At 35.2% G+C, this 22,056-nt stretch overlaps 1 long non-coding RNA gene across 1 annotated transcript; it reads right to left on the bottom strand.

Moving 5' to 3' along the window:
- Positions 1–20,072: 20,072 nt before the first annotated feature.
- Positions 20,073–21,821, bottom strand: LOC107877513. The gene is made up of 3 exons (XR_007057519.1): positions 21,655–21,821; positions 21,460–21,540; positions 20,073–20,590 (listed from the first exon to the last, which is right to left on the bottom strand). It is a non-coding gene; the product is annotated as an uncharacterized LOC107877513 (long non-coding RNA).
- Positions 21,822–22,056: the final 235 nt, after the last annotated feature.

Genomic DNA, 22,056 nt, shown 5'->3' with positions numbered 1-22,056 from the left:
ACCCCTTTGGCTAGTTTATATTTTTACTTCTAAACCCCTCAATGAAAATTCTAACTCCACCACTGAATGTATACAAGTTAAATCCTATCCAAAATGAAAAATTACCTCACCAAACTCAATTAAAAACTTGCCAAAAACATAATAATTAAAGATAAAGAATAAAAAAAGAGATGGAAATAATTTCAACCATAAAAAGCCCAAATCACCTCAAAAATTAAAATGTCAATCATAAAAAAGAAGATGCGGCATCATGAAAATGCTGCTTACTTAGTGCAGTACAATCTTCACTGTATATTATCAACAAACAATAGTGCAAAAATAGTATATATATATATATATATATATATATATATATATATATATATGAAATTTGTTGTAATACGTCTTAACTTTGCGAAAGTTCTATGACTCTCTAGATCATTTATTATCGTATTTCTGTGGTTTATATTTACTTAGCTGGACTACTTTAGACCCTCACATGCTCAGTACGTGTGTTCACGCAGTAGTCCAACTGATAAATATATGCCACAAAAATATGGTAAAAAATAATCTAGAAGGGTCATAAGGCCCCCGCAAAGTTGAGACGTGTTACAGCAAATTTCGTTAAAATTTAGGCATATTTCAACCTTTTTCTCTATCACTCTTAAGTCCTAAACAAGAAAATTATAAAGCACTTCTCTTAAATTAATTGAGTACTTTTAGGACAAACTAAAATTTGACTAGTGTTTGTGAGATACTAATTTATAATCCCTCTGTACCAATTTATGTGAGGTAGTTTGACTCAGCACGAAATTTAAAAAATAAAGAACTATTTTTGAAACTTGTTGTCTAAAACAAGTCATAAATATATGTATGGCTATAAATCATTTGATTAAGAGTAAAATAGATGTTTTAAAGTCAAACTGTTACTAATCATATAAATAGGAACCATGGGAGTATATGGTTTCATTCAAAAGTTGATCTTTAGCTTTTTTTCTCGATGTTCCGTATTCACATTGAAATTCGATTAAATTCAAATTTTTACATTACAATTTTTCCTATTCCCAAATGCTTGAACCTAATCTTCAGCTAAATATATAAGAGAAATGTTTCTTCATTTTCTCTTATTCCTAGTCTAATCTTATCTTTTGTGTATAATTTAGATATACAATACATACGTACATATATATATATATATATTTCCACCAAAAATTTAGATGATATATGCTCATTCATTTTCAATCTTCTTTTTTCTAATTGTATAATCTTGCCTTTTGCTTAAATCACATCTATGGTTTCCTTATAAGGTTTCAAAAATATGCTTTTGCTCTTCATATTTATCCTCACCAAAATTTACCTAACACCCAAAAACTTTTTTTTCTTAAAGTTAATGGAGAATAAACTCCATTATTCTTTAAATCTCCTTTTGGAAAATTTCGAATTTATTCTATTTTCTATTTTTAAAAACAACATCCATTTATTTAACGTATGACATGACATAGAACAATTGCCAAATGTTATCACAAACATGTCCATTTCTTGATAGAGAGTTAATGGTCTAAAACCCGTCTAAACTATCACTTATTTGCTAATTTCGTATTTCAACTGCTACTTAAATTATCAGACCGTTTGAATTAAAACACACCTTGATGTTCAGTTGGCCAAATGTTGTTCCCACTCAACAAGAGCCGGGGCAAGCCAACTCAGCATCGAAATGATAGTTTAGGTATAATAAAAGGAATAATGGATAGTTGAGATATGAACTAGCGAAATTTCATCATTAACTCCTTGATATAAATAGTTAGAAACTATTCATTTCACAAAGTTCATGAAACTATATTTATGTATAATATTTGAAAGTTCACTAATTAAACTCAACACATGCATTTGAAAGTATAATATTTCTCACTTGTATATCTATGATTAGTGTCGAAAATATTGGATTCGGTTAAATTTGGTAAGTATACACTCCGTCCGCCTCTAACCTGAGGAAATGTACTGTAATATCTTATGAACCGTCTCTGAAAAGAGTAGACGGCAGGAGCGGAGTCAGGTTGAGTCGAGAGGTTCATTCAAATCCTCTACGATATATCCTAGCAATTATTCCATGAGGCAAAAAGAATATTCATAACACTACATATGGTGTCCAAATGAAACCAAATTATTTTTGAAGTGAGTGGTATGTGTGATCCCAATCAAAGTTTATATCACTATATTGATTGCATAAAGCCAATATTTAGTCCACTTCTCATGTACATTTAGCCCCCATAGAGAATAATACAAGATCATGATGTTTCTTATTTATCTCGTGGTGTGATATCCCTTGTTGTTATTTGTTTTTATGTATTTTATTTGTTAAATTGTTATCTGTCCTGAACTGGGGGTCTATCGAAAACAAGTTCTTTACTTCATTTGAGGTAGTGATATGGACTGCGTATATTTATCCTTCCTAGACCTCACTTTGTGGGAATACACTGAGTATATTTGTTATTATTGCATGATGTTTCTTATTAAGAGAAGTCTTTATCAATTTTATGTTAATAAAATATACTTAGATGCTGAGTTGACAAAATATTATTCCCACTGGACAACAGGAGCGCACAAGTCAACTCAGCATCGAAGTGTGCTTTATACAAAGGGAGTAACAATGGATAGTTGAGGCATAAAACTAACGAAAATGTGATAGTTTAGGTATATATTTTCACAATTGACTCCTTGATGTAAATAGTTAGAAACTATTCATTACACAAAGGTTCATGAAACTATATTTATGTAAGAATTTATAAATCTATATCTACTTTATAAAGTTTTGATTGATCCTTGTGCAAAAGAAAAAATTTCTCTTGATCTTTATGTGGTAATTGTTTGACTTCATATGTAATTGAATGGATGGGATAATAGAAGAGCATTAATAGAGTTATCTTTTGTCCATGCATGTCATTTGGACTTCACTTATCAAGCACTTCAAACCATATGTATGAAATTGAAAGAAGAATAGATGCTTTCAAGTGACATGAAGTAGAGACGCATTCAGAATTTAAACTTTATGTGTTTAATATTTGAGTGCTGGTAGGGATATCAGCCCTATGTGAGAAGAGCCGGTCGCAAGGGTGGTAGAGCCGAGGGAGTTCATAAAAACTCTCTACGATAGAAAATTATACTCTTTTAATATGGTTAAAATTAGAGGCAGATTCAGAATTCAGAACTTTCGGATGCCACACCGCTTTGAATGGTACAAGTACGTAGCAATTTGTTCAAGTGAAATCAATATTACAAAGGTGAGTATAAGTAAGCTACACATCAATTTTGTACACAATGAGCTCCATGGCTTGTTGGTCTTATCCAGTCTTGTCTTCAAAGAGGTTTAAGGTTCGACTCCTACTTACTGTAGTGCCAACGGCACCACACTCTCACATGAGCTTACGAGTGCCATCGTAAGTATACATATACACACATACACGTCAAGTTTTGATCGAGTTGATTGGGTGTAGTGGCACCCCCACGGTTCTACATAGATCCGCCCCTAATTAAAATTATTTTTGATATATATATAGTAGAGGTGTGAGAGGCTAGCTTAATTTGGATGGCTTCAGAAGTAGAGGTAGGCCGAAGAAATACTGGAAGGAAGTGATTAGACATGATATGGAGCAGCTTCAGCTTACTGAGGACATGACCTTAGATAGGAAGATGTGGAGGTCGCGGATAAGGGTAGAAGGCTAGGATGAGTGCGTGGGTTGTAGCAAGTAGTTAGGAGAGCTCCTGTTTAGCCGGGTTAGTAATCCTAGGACTATGTCCATAGATAGGAGCCGCTAGTCAGGAGAGTTTGGATGTAATGGGTGTCTTTGGTCTGTGAATGTAGGTTACTACTAGGCGGGAGTCCTATTTTATATTTCTTATTTCCTATTTCTTATTGCATATGGCTCTTAGTTCTCTTATTCCGTATTGATCTAATTTCTATTTTTATTATTTCTTATTCTTTACTCCTGTTAAGCCATCCATTTTGCTTCATGTTTCATCACGGCTTTGTTTACTATTCTTTATCTTGAGCCGGTGGTCTATCGGAAACAACCTCTCCACTTCTTCGGAGGTAGCGGTATGGACTGCATATATTTACCCTCCCCAGACCCCACTTTGTGGAAATACACTGGATTTTTTGTTGTTGTTGTATGTATAGTAGATATTGAACTCCTTTCGACTTTTTGTGTGTTTATTTCTTTATATTTGGACACCCTTAATGAAAATTCTAACTCCACCACTGGTCGATAATTCGCCTATTTGATAATCACTTAGTAATATAAATACTTTGATAAACTTGCATGCATAAGGATTCTTACCAACAATCTTAGCAGCCTCTATGCATTGAATATTGTTCTTGATTTGAAATAAGTGCATTAACCAAGAATTTCATTTCATGTCATAAAGTCATTCAACACACTATTTAGAAAACTAGCAATTATTCGGTAGGTTTGGTTCGATTTTATATATTATCAGTTTGATTTATTGATTTTCGATTTTTAGCTATGCTAAACCAATAACCAAACCAATAAGATATATTTTTATCGGTTTTCGGTTTATCAATTTTTAGTCCTTATCGGTTCGATTTTTTATTTAAGTGATAAGAAAATACTCATAAAATAGAAATAGTAGTAACTAACGTGAAGAAAAATTGAATCTTAGTTTTAACCAAAAATCCTATATGATGCGTTTTAATTTACAAGAATCTTCAAGTTTGAACTAAATGTTGTAGGGTGAATTTAAGAGTTTGTATAATTGAAATAATAGGTTTGTTAATTTATAGAAATTAAAGAGAAATTAAGATATATATACATATATATATATATATATATATATATATATTCTTAATGGGTTATCGGTTTACCCAATAACACAATAAGAAAAAATCGAATCAAAACAATAACCCAATAATTTTCTTTTATAAAACCATTAAAAACCGTTAACCCAATAATAATAAACCAATAACATTTCGATTTTTGCACACCCCTAATATGGTCTCCAAATGAAGATGACAACAACAACATACCCGATGTATTTTAACAAAGTGGAGTCTAGAAAGGATAAAGTGTACGCAGTCACCTCAGATGGAGTAGAGAGGTTGTTTTCGATAGACCCCTAACTCAGAACAGATAATAGTATAATAAACAAAAACCACAAACGCAGACAACAAAAATGAAATAACACACTATTCTTAAAGTGTATGCTATGTATGATCCCAATCAAAGTACATCACTATATTGATTGCATAAGCCAATATTTAGTCCACTTCTCCATTACATTTAGTCCATAGAGAATAATTATATGAGGTCATGTTAATTCAAATAAAAAGATGTCTTCATCAATGTTATGTTATTATCACAAACTCCAATTGCTTACTTATGAACAGTTCAAAGTATCATGCGATTGAACTTTTGTGAGAAAAAAAAAAAAAAAGAAATGTTCTTGATCTTTATGTGGTAATGGTTTGTATATTCATCTTCATATTAAATGGATGGGTGACTTTTAAGAATTTCTTTGCCTATACATGTCATTAATTAGGACTTTATCTATCAAACACTGCAAAAAAAAAAAAAAAATGTATGAAATTGAAAGAAAATGGATACTAGGTCACACCTTAGATACTTTTATTTTATATTTAATAAAATATATATATATATATATAAGATGCATCTTTAGAAAAAAAGTGTGGCCATCAAATAGTCGAAGCCCTAAGTCATTGCTTTAGCAGCTGTATAGTTTAGCAGACCCTGAGATCTACTAGGAATTGCTAGTTTATCGATGTAATTAGCTCTATTTCATCATGACCTGAGACAGAGACCTTCAGAATTTAAACTTTATAAATTCAATATTTAAATTTTAACCACAACTCATGAAACATTGAGAATAATTAAGGGTTCTCAAAGTCTAATATTTGTTGAAATTTTGATAATCTTTCACATATACATCTTTATTACAAAACTAGAAATTATTCCATTAGGCAAAAAGAATATTCAATTATAGCACTGTACGGTGTCCAAATGAAACCCAAACTATTTTTGAAGTGTGTGCTATGTGTGATCCCAATCATAGTAGAACATTATATTTGTTGCAAATTATATTAATTATAAGCAATGTCTAATCCACTTCTCAACTAACATTTTGGCCCATAGAGAATAATATGAGGTCATATTTAATGACAAGTCTTTATCAATTTTATGATATTAGCACAATCTCCAATTGCATTACTTTTGAATAGTTCATAGCATATTAATGCAACATCCACTAGCAATATAAAAAAAAAATGGAATTACTTAGGAACTTCATCGCTAAATTGCTCGTAGCTAACATAATAATTATTTGATAATTTGTTGCTAAATAACTTGATAAACATTATTTCAATTTCTTACAATGTTTTAAAACTGCAAATTAATTATATAGACCTTATACCTACCATATATCTTCTGTTAGCTTAATTTCACTTGCTCTCTATTAATCATATCAATGTATTCAAAGCTCATGATAATTGTTAAATACTATTATATTGGTTGTTAGTGCTATATATACAATTCGAGTTTATGATAAGGGATAATTAATCTCGGGATTAATTTTAAAATGAGCTTATTCTATGTTTGGTGGAATAAAATGCATGAGATAACTCACCCTGACCTGGGATTGTAGTGTTATTTTTCTCCCATTTTGAGGGTGGGATCAGTGACAGATCCAGGATTTAAGGATCGTGAGTGCTTAAAAGATTGAAAGGCTAAAAAGAATAAAAAATCGCCTCAACGAGTTTCGAACCAGGGCACCCCTTCTGGTGGAAAACCTTAATATCAACCTAAAAGTCAATGCATCCAACCAACTTTTTGTTTCAGAAGGTGTTTTTATATGTTTTATACCTATTTTTGTATATTTTTCATGTAATTATACCCTGCGTTGAATTTAATGGATGTCGAAGCACCTCAAAAATCAACGTAGGTCCGCCCCTGGGTGGGATAACTAATCCTGGAATAGTTAATCCCACGATAACTAGTTTCCCAACCCAAGGTTAGAGATATCACACGTTAATTTACTTAATTATATTATATTCAACATGTCCATCTCATGTAGGCTTGATTGTTTTTTTCACAGAGTGTTGACTCGTGAAAATTCTTTTTGATAATGTGAGGGGCAATGAACCCCACTTTATAGGATACATTGGATATGTTGTTATAATGTGTGGCGATGAAATTTGAACTTAGAATCACAATTTCTTTGTGTGACAATCTCATCTAAAAGCATACGTTTTATTTATTTTCTTTGTTATTTTATATCTCAACAGAAATTCATCTAATTTAGGATTTCAATTTAGTATATTTGATTTTATAAACTATGAGAAATGTTTATTTTGAGACGATAAATATGAAGCATTTCCTAATGATTATGACAACCATTTATATATGTTTTGACAAGAGTCATATCATTTGAATTCAAATGATTTTTTTGATGAAGTAAGCTAAGAATAGAGAAAATATTTCAATAATTTTCCTCTAAAAAAGTAATGAAAATAACAAGTCATAAAATTCATTATTATAGCCCATTTTGGACAATTTGTGGACATGATTATCAGATATTGCAGGATAATTCTTTTTGCAAACGTCAAAAATAGTTATGCAGAAACTTGAGATAGGGTCAATTATACTAGGTATATCCAACTAAAATCATTACTGTTTTTTTGATAACATTAATATGACCCAGATCAGAGGCGGATTCAAAATTTTAAACTTGTGGGTTCCCAAAGGGCTTCTTTCCTACCACTAAGTTATCCCTTGGTTTAGTTATGGGTTCCCACCTATTAATATTTATAACTTTTGACGATTTTTCTATGAAATTTTAAGTCTTACGATGACGGGTGTGGGTTCTTGGGAATCCACACCTTCTACTCTACATCCGCCACTGCCCCAGATAAGAAGGTATAGAGGTAAAGAATTGTAGGTAACTAGTAAGTAGTATTAATTAGTATTTGTGTTGTATCTTATTCTTCATGCTTTACTAATGTTTGTTTTCACTTAGCTTTGTTTATTTTGTTATTTCGCTATCGTTATTTTCCTTCCAATCCTTTTTCGATTACACTTCTTTGGGCTGAGATTCTATTAAAAACAAGCTCTCTCTAGTAAGATAAGGTTCGTATATATAACTTTACTTCCTTACACCCCACTTGTGAGACTATAAAGGGTATCTTATAGTTGTTATAGCTGTTTTCGTGAAAAAATCCCGCAAAATCATCCCCTCATTTTAGTTGTTATAATAAATATTTTTGTGATTATTATTCAATAGAAATATTTTAAAACTTTGAACTAACCTACTCAAATCTTAATAATAATAAATAATATTTTCATAATAACATCCAATGTAATGCATTGAAACACACGGCTAACATCTTATCGACTTGAATCACTCCTTATTATTATAAATAAAAATATTACACTAAAAACAACAATTATGAAAAAATAAAAAAGGTCACACTATTCTTTTATTTATTATGTATATGTATATTTAAGAACTGATATTAAAATTTAGTTTTAGGTCACTAATTTTATTGAAACGGCCTTGTATACCACATATAGATGACTAGGAAGGGAATCTTGAAAAAAATTATACCCAATGTCTCATTGGGCTCATGGTAAGATGATCCCTTCATTCTTAACTGCATTTCTCATTTAGCATTTCTCATTTAGCATTCTCACGATGAAATATTATCTGGAGTGTTTTATCGGAGCCCATTTGACACGAAATCGGATCAGCACTCCACTACTATATATATGTCACACATTTTCACAAGAATTGGACACTACTTGTGATACAAAATAAAAATGAGATTAGAAATGAGATTTTTATATACATAAGTACCAAAAATGAAAATTGGAATCTTTCTTTTTCTTCAATATTTTTGTACTTAAGGTAAGGTAACAAGCTGTTTTATACCAATGTGTCAATTGTAAATGTAATACCTAGCACTTTCCAACGCGTAAATAGAGCATAAAACGAACTCGTAAAATACTGCTAGATCGAAGATAAACCCCTTTAGAATTAGTTCGAACGGGTTTGGTGTGTTTTTAGATAAAGAAATGACTTGTGCAATGCGAAAGGAACCCCAAGCGACAACCCCACATCGTGAGGGCCACTGTGATAGGCTACTGTCTCGCCTACGCGGAGGGCCTGCACCGCGAAGGAGCCTACTCGCGATGTGGTTGCATCGCGTGGCATCCCTCTCGGGATGGGGTCGCACCGCGAGTCTGCCCCCACGTGATGGGGTAAGCGCCGCAACCCCCTTCCTCCAGTTGTCGATGGAGTGTCGTTTTGTGATTATTTTAAAGGCACACCGCTAAGTCATTTCTAACTCACCCTATACGTGTTTAAGACCCTAAGTACGACTTTTTCCACTCTAAGTCTCTTGGTAATCTGATGCACTTAAAGGGATTCGTGACTAGAAGTTGTTAATCTAGGAGCTAAGCTCAAAGAAGATAGCTAAATCAGGGATTAATCCAAGAAATGTAGCTAAAAGAAATTATAGAGAAAATATAGAAGAGAGAAACTTGAGGTACTATTCATGAATGAATGATTACAATTTACACCAGTGATGCTTGGTTTTATAGCTAACAATCCCACTTGACAGTTGTAACTAACTCTCTAACTGATTAACTACCAATGTGACTTGAGCTACAGTAATAACTGCAGTGAACAGTAAAAACAGATTTTTGAATTCTAATACAATTTAACTGCTTCTAACTAATTTGTTGATTCCTACCGTGCTTCAATTCATCTTCAGTTCCCCAACTTGTATCAATACCCCTCCCTTAAAGAACATCCTTGTCCTCAAGGATTAAAGGAAGGAAACCTCAGCAGTAAGTCGGAAGTATATTCCCATGTAGCTTGTGTTGCATCAATTCCAGTCCATTGCACCAAGACTTGTTCCACAGCCTTGTTTCCCCTTTTGACCAATTTCTTATCTAACACCCTCTCTGGAATAGGACAATAAGGACTAGAAAGATGTATGACAGGAGGATGAGCGAAACTCAGAGGTAAGGCATGACACCTCTTTAGTTGAGCGACGTGGAAGGTAGGGTGAATGAGAACATCACTAGGCAGTAAGAGCTTATAAGCAATAGCTCCTATCTTATCTTCAATCATATAGGGGCTATAACACTTGGCAGCAAGTTTGTTAAAAAGTCTGGCAGCCACTGAAACTTGTCTGTAAGGTTGCAATTTCAGATAAACCTAGTCACCTACTTCAAAGGACCTATATAATATATGTTTGTAGGCAATATCTTGCATTCTTTGTTGAGCCCTGATAATATGGAACTTTAGTAACTAAACAACAACCTCTCTAGCCTCCAAGCTTTTATCTACCATCTCCACATCACTTTCACCCACTAAGTAAGGTAGATGAATAGGGAGTTTTTGACCATATAAAACTTTATAGGGTGTGCACTTGATAGTGGTGTGATAGGTAGTATTGTACCACCACTCAGCCAGGGAAAGATGATTAGCCCATTCTCTTGGACAATCAGAGCAAAAACATCTCAAGTAAGTCTTTAAGGTCCTCTTGACTATCTCCGTTTGGCCATTAGTCTGAGGGTGGTAAGCAGTAGGTCTCGGAAGTTGTACACCTTGCAAATAATTCTTGCCAAAAAACACTTAAGAAGACTGGATCTCTGTCATTAGTCATGGTAACGTAATCCATATAGTATAAATATGTTATCCATGAAGCATTTAGCAACTGACTGGGCTGTGTATGGGTGTTGCAGACCTAAGAAGTGACTGTATTTGGTGAGCTTGTCTACCACCACCAAGATGACATCTTTACTCTGGGATTTAGGCAGATCTTTAATGAAATCTAAGCAAATATCAGTCCATACACCTTCAGGAACAGGTAGAGGTTCCAAATACCCCGGAGAAGCAGCTGCATCATACTTATGTCTTTGACAAATATCACACTGATTGATGAAATTCCTCACATCTGCAGTAAGTGTTTTCTAATAGAAGAGGGATTGTAACCTCCATATAGAAGCATCCATGCCTGAGTGTCCACCTTGTGAAGTACTATGCCACAAGGAAATAATGTCAGTCTTCAACTGTTGATCATCACCTATAACTAACCTTTCTTTCCATCTAAGTTGACCACCACACCAAGTATAAGATTTAAAAGGTTGTGTCTGAACTTTCTGTATAATAACCTATAATGCAGATCCACTTCCCAAGATGCCTTAATCTTCATGTACAATTCAGCATGTAGAGTGAGTAATGAGATGGCTAATAATTCAGCATCAGACATTCTTGACAAGGCATCAGCAATACCATTCTCAGAGCCTTTTTTGTACTCAATACTAAAATCAAAAGCCGTTAGTTTGGATATACTAATAATCTGGAAATCAGTGTGAATTGGTTGATCAAGCAGGTGTTTCAAGGCCTTTTGGTCAGTTCTTACTATAAAATGGTTGTGCAACAAGTAGTGTGGCCATTTGGTAACTACAAAAATGAGAACAAGCAATTCTCTGTCATATACATACATAGCTTGATGTTTAGGAGCTAAGGACTTGCTTATAAGCAATATGATGTCCTTGTTAGGTTAACACAGCTCCAATTCCTTTACTACTAGCATTTGTCTCCACAACAAAAGGTAAGGAATAGTTAGGCAAGGATAGCACTGGAGCAGAAACCAATGCCTGTTTTAGTGTACTAAAAGCCTCATAAGCTTGTTCAGGCCAGTGGAACCCCTCCTTCTTCAACAAATCATGAAAGGGTCTACATAAAATTCCAAAACCATGTATAAACCTCTTGTAATAGCCTGTAAGTCCTAAGAATCCTCTTAATTGTTTGAGATTAGCAGGCACAGGCTAATGTTGAATAACTATAATCTTTCTAGGATCAGTTGAGACTCCCTCTGCACTGATGAAATGGACTAAATACTCCACCTTAGTCACTCTAAAGGCACACTTAGACATCTTAGCATACAACTAGTACTATTTCAGTAATTCAAACACAACATGAATATGAACCAAGTGATCAACCAATGATTTACTGTAGATTAAGATGTCATCAAAAAACACCAATACTGACTTTCTTAATAAAGGTTTGAAAACTGCATTCATAAGTCCTTGGAAGGAAGATGGAGTATTGGTTAAACCAAAAGGCATAACCAAAAACTCATAGTGGCCTTCATGAGTTTTGAAAGTTGTCTTATGAGTGTCTTCTTCAGCCATTCTCAACTGATGATACCCTGCTCTAAGATCAATCTTTGAGAATATAACAGCACCCCCTAATTCATCCAACAAGTCTTCACTCATGCGAATTGGGAATTTGTCTTTAATAGTCAACTGGTTGAAATTTTTATAATCAACACAAAGTCTCTAAGACCCATCTTTTTTCCCACTAACAACACAAGAGAAACATATGGGCTAGAACTATGTTGAATAAACCCTTAATCCATTATCTCTTGTACCAATTTCTCAATAATATCTCTCTTACTAACGGGAATTTTTGATTCCATCAATGGAATTTTGTGATCAAATACACCTCTATGAGGTGGTAAGGCACTACGCAGCTCAAAAAGATAAGCAAACTGTTCCAATAAGGGCTTCATCTCTGGTAACAAGTTAGTACCTGGAGTGACTTGAATACTGCAACAATTTACTTCATCTACTGTTGGGTTGGTTACTGTCATCATGAACATTTGAGCTTCTTGGCCTTCCTGCTTGATTAGGGATTTAGCCTTAACAAGTTTTATGTCTAATCCAACTCCTCTTAACACATGCTTCTTTCCTTGATACTTGAATTCAATGGACTTATTATAGAAGTCAAATAAGATTCTTCCTAATATAGTTAATCACTAAACCCCTAATAAAATGTCAACATTTCCTAGTGGTAAGATTAGGAAATTAGATGAAAATGTAGTGCCTTGTAAAAGCCAAGTGAGATCCTTACATACTGATGCAATCTGCACTTTTCTACCATCTGCTACACTAATAAACTGCTCATGAATAGGAGAAGCTTTACATTACAATTTCGTGGCTACATCTTGATCAATAAAGTTGTGTGTGCTTCATGTGTCAATTAAGACCTGTAAGGGTCTCTTTTCATGATACCCAGTGACCCTAAGTGTTTGATATCCTATCACTCCTGTAAGAGCTTGTAATGATATAGTCATGAACTCATCTGATTCACTAGTCACAATAGGGACTGATTTTTGTACTTCAACTAGCTTCATGTCGCCTTCTTCTAATTCTTCTACCTCTACTATTACAATTGTCTGTTACTTCTACAATTGTGCCCTTGTACATATTTCTCATTACAGAAAAAACAAAGGCCCTTTGCCCTCTTCTCATTCATTTCAGCAGCTGATAGCCTTTTACCAGGAATTTTGCTACCTCTAATTTGCTTTTGTTCAAATGGTTGCTTATAAGTTGAATTGGATGCAAGGTTGTAAGAAGGTTTCTGAGTATACACAGGCTTAACTACTACAGAAGTAGGTAATAATCCACTACTACTCTTATAAGGAACCTTCATACCCCATGACTGAGCTTGTGCTTCAAACACTCTTGTAGCCTAGCTACCTTATAAGTCTGCATCAATGTTTTAGGACCTTGTATTCTAACAGCCTTATTTAGTGCTGGAGTTAAACCCCTTAGGAAGCAGCTGATAGCATTTTCATTTGACAAGTTAACCCAGTCAAAAGTTTATCAAATTCTGCCTAATACTCCCTTACAATACCAATTTGCCTCAAGTTCTTTAGGGCTTCCATTGATCCTCAAATCCATCCCCAAACCTCTCATTTAGGGCTATGACATATTTAGTCCAAGTTGGATCCACTACAGAATTTCTGCACCTCATATATGCTCTATGCCAGGCTATGGCCTCATCATCAAAATGGATGGATGCTACCTTAACCCTCTGCTCAAAAGGTACTTCATCCATGTAAAAAAAATGGTCGACCTTATATAACCAAGTCCTTAATCTTGGCCTGAAAATCTAGGAAATTCAAGTCGAGAATACTTTGTAAAGTAATTACCATGTGAATTTGAGCTGTGATGACCTTCCTTTGGCCTTTCTTCTTGTTGTAGCTCCATTGAATTAGCACTTCCATTAGTGGATTCTGCTCTGTTTTATTCTCTTTCTTTCCTTTTTGCACCATTGGTCCCAATGCTTCACGAATCTCCAACAATTCTTTATCAGTTTGTTGATTTTTTACATTCATACTCAACATTCCTTCCATTAACTGTTGCAGCTGATCTTGAATTTGTGTCAATTTATCATTCATTTCTTCCCCAGATTTATCTTGACCTTTACTTCTCACCATTATCATTCCAAGAACCTACAAGATCTGATACCAATTGATGCACTTGAAGGGATTCGTGACTGAAAGTTGTTAATCTAGGAGCTAAGCTCGAAGAAGATGATAGCTAAATTAGGGATTAATCTGAGAAATGTAGCTAAAAGAAATTATAGAGAAAATATAGAAAAGAGAAACTTGAGGTAATATTCATAAATGAATGATTGCACCAGTGATGCTTGGTTTTATAGCTAACAATCCCACTTGACAGCTGTAACTAACTCTCTAACCGATTAACTACCCATGTGACTTGAACTACAGTAATAATTGCAATGAACAGTAAAAGCAAATTTTTGAATTCTAATACAATTTAACTACTTCTAATTTGTTGATTCGTGCTTCAATTCATCTTCAGTTCCCCAACTTGTATCATAATCACTCTTAAGAAAATAGAGGTGAAAAGACACCTAGAGTTCAACGTTCCTAAGCTTCAAAAGTCTAATCACGCTAAATTCTCTCAACTACGAGGTTGGTAGAACGAACCTAACACTCATGGTCTTGACTATGGTTTTCTATGAATTTCAATTTGTATTTACGTGTATATATATTATGGATTTTGAGAATCGATTTAAGAACTTGACTTATGAAGTTTCCTCTCCTGTTATGAAATCTTTTCGCTTTAATATCTAATGGATTGTTCAAACGAATGACTAAAAGCTTGTTTCTAAATGCTTCATTATCATTTAATGAATTTACATTGTTTTGTGTTCCAAGAGAGGGTGTTGTCCCTTATTTTCTAAATGCTCCTTTGTTCTAATGGAGAATTGCATGTGATTTATGAAAGAGATGACTACCCTATGTTAGGGTTTTGAAAGGAGAATATTTTTGCATAAGTTTCCATGTGCTTTTGAAATAAGAACTCTCATGCGATGTTTAAATCTTTTGGTGGTCATTAACATGTTATTAAATGAAAGGGCTATGGACATGATTGATATGACGGCTTGTAACTCTAGGTATGATGATACCAATTACGGAATGCCCTTAACACGAAGGAAATAAATGTTTATAAGCATGAAAGCATGTTTTTAAGAGGCTAAAATTGAGTTTAAAGAGGGATAGATGGTTAACCGAGAAGGCAATTGTTCAGATAACTCATTGCTGAAAATCGTGTTTAGCCGACGCGGAATTAATGGTATGCATCCCAAAAGGGGATAATTATGGTATACCTGCTTTGTGATCTTGTACACCATCATGCAGAGACTCCAATCCTTGCGGCAAATTTGGATTGGAGGCTTGGCCGATGAGTTAATGGTGGACCATATAGCCCGTGGGTATCATGTAAGTCAGGACACCATCTAGCCCAGAAGTAAAACAAAGAGTTTTGTTTACGTTTTTTTTCAACATTGACCACAACTTTGACTTTATTTATACCCATGTACTTGATTCCACTTTGCTGAATTGTTTTCATGATGGTTTTATGATGTTGTATCAAAATGTATTTTGTTTTTGGTTATTTCTACATACCAATACTTGGACCCGTCCTCAAGTAGCTGCATTGTCTCATAATATAGGTTCTGCAGCTCAATCCCGTGGTCCAGCGGAGCAGTAGATTTCCTTCTAAGTTCAGAGTCAGTGAGCCGCCCTTGTTCAGAAGGCAATTACTTACATGTTTAGTTTCTTTCAGTTTCATGGTCCGGCCGGTGCCTTGTCCCAGCTTTTGACAAATAAGTTATCAGTAGAGGCTTCGAGGACTGAATTGTGTTTTCTGTTTTAGTATGACTTGATGTAATAAGCTTGATTATAAGATTTCTCGTGTTTCACTATATCTTTCATACCATGGTCCGGCCGGTGCCTTGTCCCAGCTTTTGACAAATAAGTTATCAGTAGAGGCTTCGAGGACTGAATTGTGTTTTCTGTTTTAGTATGACTTGATGTAATAAGCTTGATTATAAGATTTCTCGTGTTTCACTATATCTTTCATACTTCGTGTGAATTATGCTTATGATAGTATATTACGGGGTCCCTCGAGCCTATGTGGCCTGGGATAATCGTCGCGGCCAGGGCCCCGGCTCGGGTCGTAACGAGTGACTTTACTTTGCTGGTAGAAGTTCTATGCTTTTGTAGAATATCCCAAGATTCTTTGTCTTAAGGTTAGAGTTAATAGAACTGGTTTGAAACACAAAGCAGTGCACATGTACTAAAACTCAGCTGCTGCAATCTCCTACTGTCAATCTATGTTGCTCGGACTCTTCAAAAATGTCGATGGGTACATGTCGGATCCTCCACACTAGTGCATTTTTGTAGGATTTGACATGGGTGCGACAGTATTTTTGAAGAGTCCGAGCAACATGGCTGTCAATTACTCTTATCACAACTTATCAAGAGAATAAGAACGACCAAGTATTAGATAACATGATTTCGTTATAAAGCTAAACTTTAAGAAGAAAAGTTCAAAACTTTGAAACTGAATCACCTGTCTGGAAGTGCTTTCATTGTTTTGAGGCTCACATAATTTAGTAGGAGCATATTTCTACGTGACTTGTCGCATCCATGATAATGCTGAAACGAAGAGCTGAAAGTTTTTACAAGTCTAAAATGGGATCACTGCTTGCATTCAAAGTCAGCGCGTTAGTATTTTGATTGGAATTAGTGTACAGGCTACGGTAACACAGCCTTAGGAATTTTAATACATGAACAACAAACCCAGTGTCCCATAAGCGGGGTCTGGGAGGGTAGAGCGCATGCGTGCAGAACTTACCCCTACCTCGAGGAGGTAGAGAGAGGTTGTTTCTGAAGACCCTCGGCTCAAGTAACGACAACAGAGCAGCTAAAAGAAAAATACAGAAGTAAAGAGAACATAGAAAGTAATAACAATAACCAACTCAAACACAGTAAATAACGAGGAATAACAAAGGTCGTAAGGTGCAAGAATTTTAATACATTGCGGAAAATTCTGGAAAGAGTTAAGCTGTTCTATAACTGCCTGAACTAAGAAATTTCAGGCTGGTTAATTCGATTTTAGTGGCAACTAACAAAGCTCCTTCAATCCAACAGAACTTCTTGCCTCTCATTAGATACAATATACCCTGGTGTAATCCCACAAGTGGGATATATATGGGGAGGGTCGCGTGTACACAGACCTTATCCCTACCTGATGAGGGTAGAGAGACTGTTTCCGAGAGACCCTCGGCTCAAGAAAAGCATAACAAATTGTAGCAAAGAAAACAAAATGTAATACTAAAATAGTGAATCCACTCTCAAGTTTAATCATAATTTTATTTTTTAAACTTGCAATAAGGGCATTGTACTAAGTATTCAATGGCAATACTGGTGTAGATTCAAATCCTTGAGCAGATGAATGTGAAGAAATATGCAACAAACAGTGAAAGATAATGCAAGTTCTATCAATGATTCATTCTTACGATACAAGAGGAAAGCCTATTTATGCTTTCGGTACATGGAATGCTAATTTCATACTAATCTTCTCTTTGCATACAACAAAATCAACAACATACCCAGTGTATTCCCGCATAAAGTGGGGTCTGGGGAGGGTAAAGTGTACGCAGTCGATACCACTACCCCAGACGAAGTAGAGAGGTTGTTACCGTAATCTAATCTTTGCATATATTAGTTTAATACTTCTACTACGATATACCAACATGGAACTTGCATCCAAACACAATCCTACAAGGACAACATTAAGACATTTAGCTGAAGCAGGTAATGACTAATCTTTGGAGTCTACGAGCTACGTTGTGAATTACGACGGAGAATCAATATTCCTGCAAATGAGCTTGCTCTGTTAGAGAGTTGTCACATGATGTGCAGCATCTCCAAAAGGACACGCAAATTGATTCTCCATAGTCATTGACAAACTAAAGGGCAGCCCGGTGCACTAAAGCTCCCACCATGCGCATGGTCTGGGGAAGGGCCCCACCACAAGGATGTATTGTACACAACCTTACCTCGCATTTCTGCCAAAGGCTGTTTCAAGACTTGAACCCGTGACCTCCTGGTCATATGGCAGCAACTTTACCAGTCATCGACAAACTTCTTCTAAATAAAACAGAGGAAACTTGTTACTTCTGAATACAATGCTATAAACCAGAAAGAGTTGAGCTCTTCTATAACTGCCTGAACTCAGGTTTTACTCAATAATAGTATAGGTTTAGGGCGTACGAGGGGAGGCATGAGCCAGTCTTGTAGAGTTCTACTAATGGGTGTGTAGCACGTCACACTTATAATTTGGAGGCTTAGGGGAACTTTAGGCTAATTTCCATTTTGATAATCAAATTTTTTATCAATCTAAGAAATAACTGACACCCACGATGTGATCAAAGAGCCTAAGGCTCAATACATGAGTAGTAACATCATCTACTTGAGATACAATTAAACCTTAAAATGGGAACGAAACAAAACAGTTGCAGCCAAGAAGGAGGTATTGCAATAGCCTATGTTGTCTCATGTTGGGATGATAACTAGATAATACCCAGAGGACCAGGTCCAGTGTTTACATTGCAAAAGCTTAGTCGTCACACTCTGCACAGTTTGTCAGCTAGTGCAAGAAACTGTGCAGGTGCACAGTGTACCAGAATGGACACCTGGTCCAATCAAAATTCGATCATACATCTCTACATTCTGTAAATACATAGGGATACTCATTCCTCAACAGTTTTTGCAATTTTAAGTCTCCTAGTGTGACGGCAAAAACCCTGATACCCCAAGATCAAAATATTTCGTTTTGCTCTTAGTCTTTGTGTTCTTGAGTTGAGTTTTGTAATTGATTTAGTGATAGAGAGTGAAGTTTTCTCCTTGTGTTTGAGAAGCTTAGGTAGAGTTGCCTAACTTACATTGGCTAGAGCTAGTCAATTCTCAGAGAGCTTTTGACAGAGTTGTCAAGTGTTGGTTGTAATAGAGTTATTGCAATTGAGTGGTGTTAATGTAGGTGATATTAGAGAAAGTTGAAAAAGAAGGTCAATCCTTGTGTAAATTCTGTTATATCCATAAAGTTGTTATAAGGTAGTTAGTTAGTTATGGCCTAGTTGATTAACATGAGTTGAGCAGTTAGCTCATTTGATCAACTATAAATACTCTTGTACATTCTTCATGCAAAACAAGTTAGTAATACAACTACTACTAATTCTCTTCATTACATCTCATCTCTTACTTCACATTTCTTCTTCAGCTTCTTCTTCACCATATCAATGGTGTATTCTTCTTCTCTTATTCTGGAAAACTACAAGTGGAACTTAGAGCTAAGTTCATATGAAGTCTGTAATCGCAATTAATTCTGATTATAGTGGAGACTGAAAGTCTGTGAGTACAGGTCGTGGTCGTGGCTTTCCTCCCTTGAGTAAGGAGGTTTCCACGTAAAAATTTATTGTGTTCTTTACTTTTGTTTTTCCCTTGTGTTTTGTTTGTTTGTCTTATATTGCATCTTAGGAACCTGGTCCCTTGGTGGTGCCCTTGTGAGTTATTGTTTGTCTTATATTGCATCTTTACATATACAATATGCAACATGTGATACGATAAAAACTTGGAAGACACGAAATCACTCAAAAAATAGTCCACAAACACACTCCAAAACAGTCCACAAATCACTAAGATCCTTGGACCGATTGGAGACCTCTCTCGGATTCACAAATACAACAAGAATACAATGTGAACAAGGTGTATTTCACACCAAAAAAGCAACAATACGTAAAGAACAAGATGAACACAAAGGCACAAGATTCAGATTTAACAATAACAACAAGAACACAAGTTTACAACACAAACACAAAACGCGATTACAAGAAAGTAAAGGGATAGATAGATAGACCACATGAAGGTATAATCTCAAGAAACCAAGAATGGACACTCTTGGACCCTTAACACTAGACACAACAATAGACCTATCTCTTACATGACACAAGATCGGATTGCACCTCTCTAGCATCAACGTTTCCAAGCAAGCAACAACAAAAGAGAATCCACCCTATTGTTGTATCCTAGTTTCGGTTTTGGTGCCTCAAAGGAGAGAGGACTTGTGTTCTTTGGTCTTTCAAGACTAACAAATATCATCAAAAACTAAATCTAAAAACCCTACAATGTTCCTTTTATAACTATTACAAAATATAAGTTAAAATGACCAAAAGACCCTTCAAAGAGTGGGCACCCATCTAGTGTAATTTATGGGCTGATTTGGGTGCATTTTGGGCCTCTTTTATACTTCAATTGCACATGCTAAGGCTCGGGTCCAACATGCACTCTCCTAAGTCCATATCCGAGATTATTCCCGTATCAACATGGAATTCGCATCCCAACATAAACCTACAAGGACAACACTAAGACATTTAGTTGAAGCAGGTGATGACTAATCTTTGGAGTCTACGAGCTACGTTGTCCTTCTAGATGCTGCACATCATGCGACAACTCTCTAACGGAACAAGTTCATTTACAGGTGATAGTTAACAGAAGTATCAAAGCTCCTCCGTTTTATTTAGAAGAAGTTTGTGAATGACGATGGAGAATCAACATGCCTGCAAATGAGCTTGTTCTGTTAAAGAGTTGTCACGTGATATGCAGCATCTCCAAAAGGACACGCGTATTGATTCTCCATCATCATTGACAAACTAAAGGGCAGCCCGATGCACTAAAGCTCCCGTTATGCGCATGGTCCGGGGAAGGGCCCCATCACAAGAGTGTATTATACTCAGCTTTACCTTGCATTTCTACCAAAGGTTGTTTCCAAGGCTTGGACCCGTGACCTCCTGGTCACATGGCAGCAACTTTACCAGTCATCGACAAACTTCTTCTAAATAAAACAGAGAAATTTGACACTTCTGAATACTTATTCGACTATCAAAGTTCGCAATCAAAATCAATGACGCGACATAATTCACAAGACATTCAATAGGAGACATACGAAATCTCAAACAAAATCAGTTTAAATAATCAGTCGATTTTTCCAATCAGATTACTAAGCTTCACTTTCTTACGTAAAATCCACAATAATTTCAATCCGCTTAAGATCAACAATCATCGAATCAATTTTTTCAATTCAGATACATAAGTGTCGATATCAGAGAAGTACAAAAGTTCATATGTATTCAACAGGACAAAATCAATTCGAATAACAGAGTCGATTTTCCAATCAGACTATTGATCGTAAATAACAAATGGATTTTTCAGTTTCTTACCTCAAAATTTTGACGTACTTCAGCTACTGTTTGATGAATTGAGAGGAAATTTCTGAATGTCTTGAGCTGAACTTACGGAAGCTATGGAAAATTGGAGATTTATCAATTTTTTCACTTAAAAAGTGCACGTCATGATATTCAATAGGAATTTTCATACGAAACCGTAAATAGCGAATGGATTTTTCAGTTTTTTACCTCAAAATTTTGACGAACCTCAACTACTGTTGATGAATCGAATGGAAATTACTGAATTTCATTACTGATTTTGAGCTGAACATACGGAAGCTATGGAGAATTGGAGATTTATCCAATTTTTCAGTTCAGAATAACGAAAAATTTGAAGATGAATGAAAGGAAAATTGGGTGAATTTAGAGAAGAGATGGTAGATTTTGAATTTTGGAGATATTTAAAGAAGGAAAATAATGGGAGGGAAAATGGATTCAAGTAATTTGGTGGTGTTAAATGGGCCGGTTCGGTTCAACAAGTATTTGACCCGGTTGATCTATGATACGGGTTGGTGCATCCGGTTCCAAACCGGTTCGATTTATTTGGATATAGTTAGGGAAAACAATATAAATCCCGACAGTTTGGAGCTT

Source organism: Capsicum annuum, chromosome 7, assembly GCF_002878395.1.
Source record: "Capsicum annuum cultivar UCD-10X-F1 chromosome 7, UCD10Xv1.1, whole genome shotgun sequence".
NCBI classification, from domain to species: Eukaryota; Viridiplantae; Streptophyta; class Magnoliopsida; order Solanales; family Solanaceae; genus Capsicum; species Capsicum annuum.
Note: the sequence above shows the minus strand (reverse complement) of the source record. Positions and strands in the feature narration are given on the sequence as shown.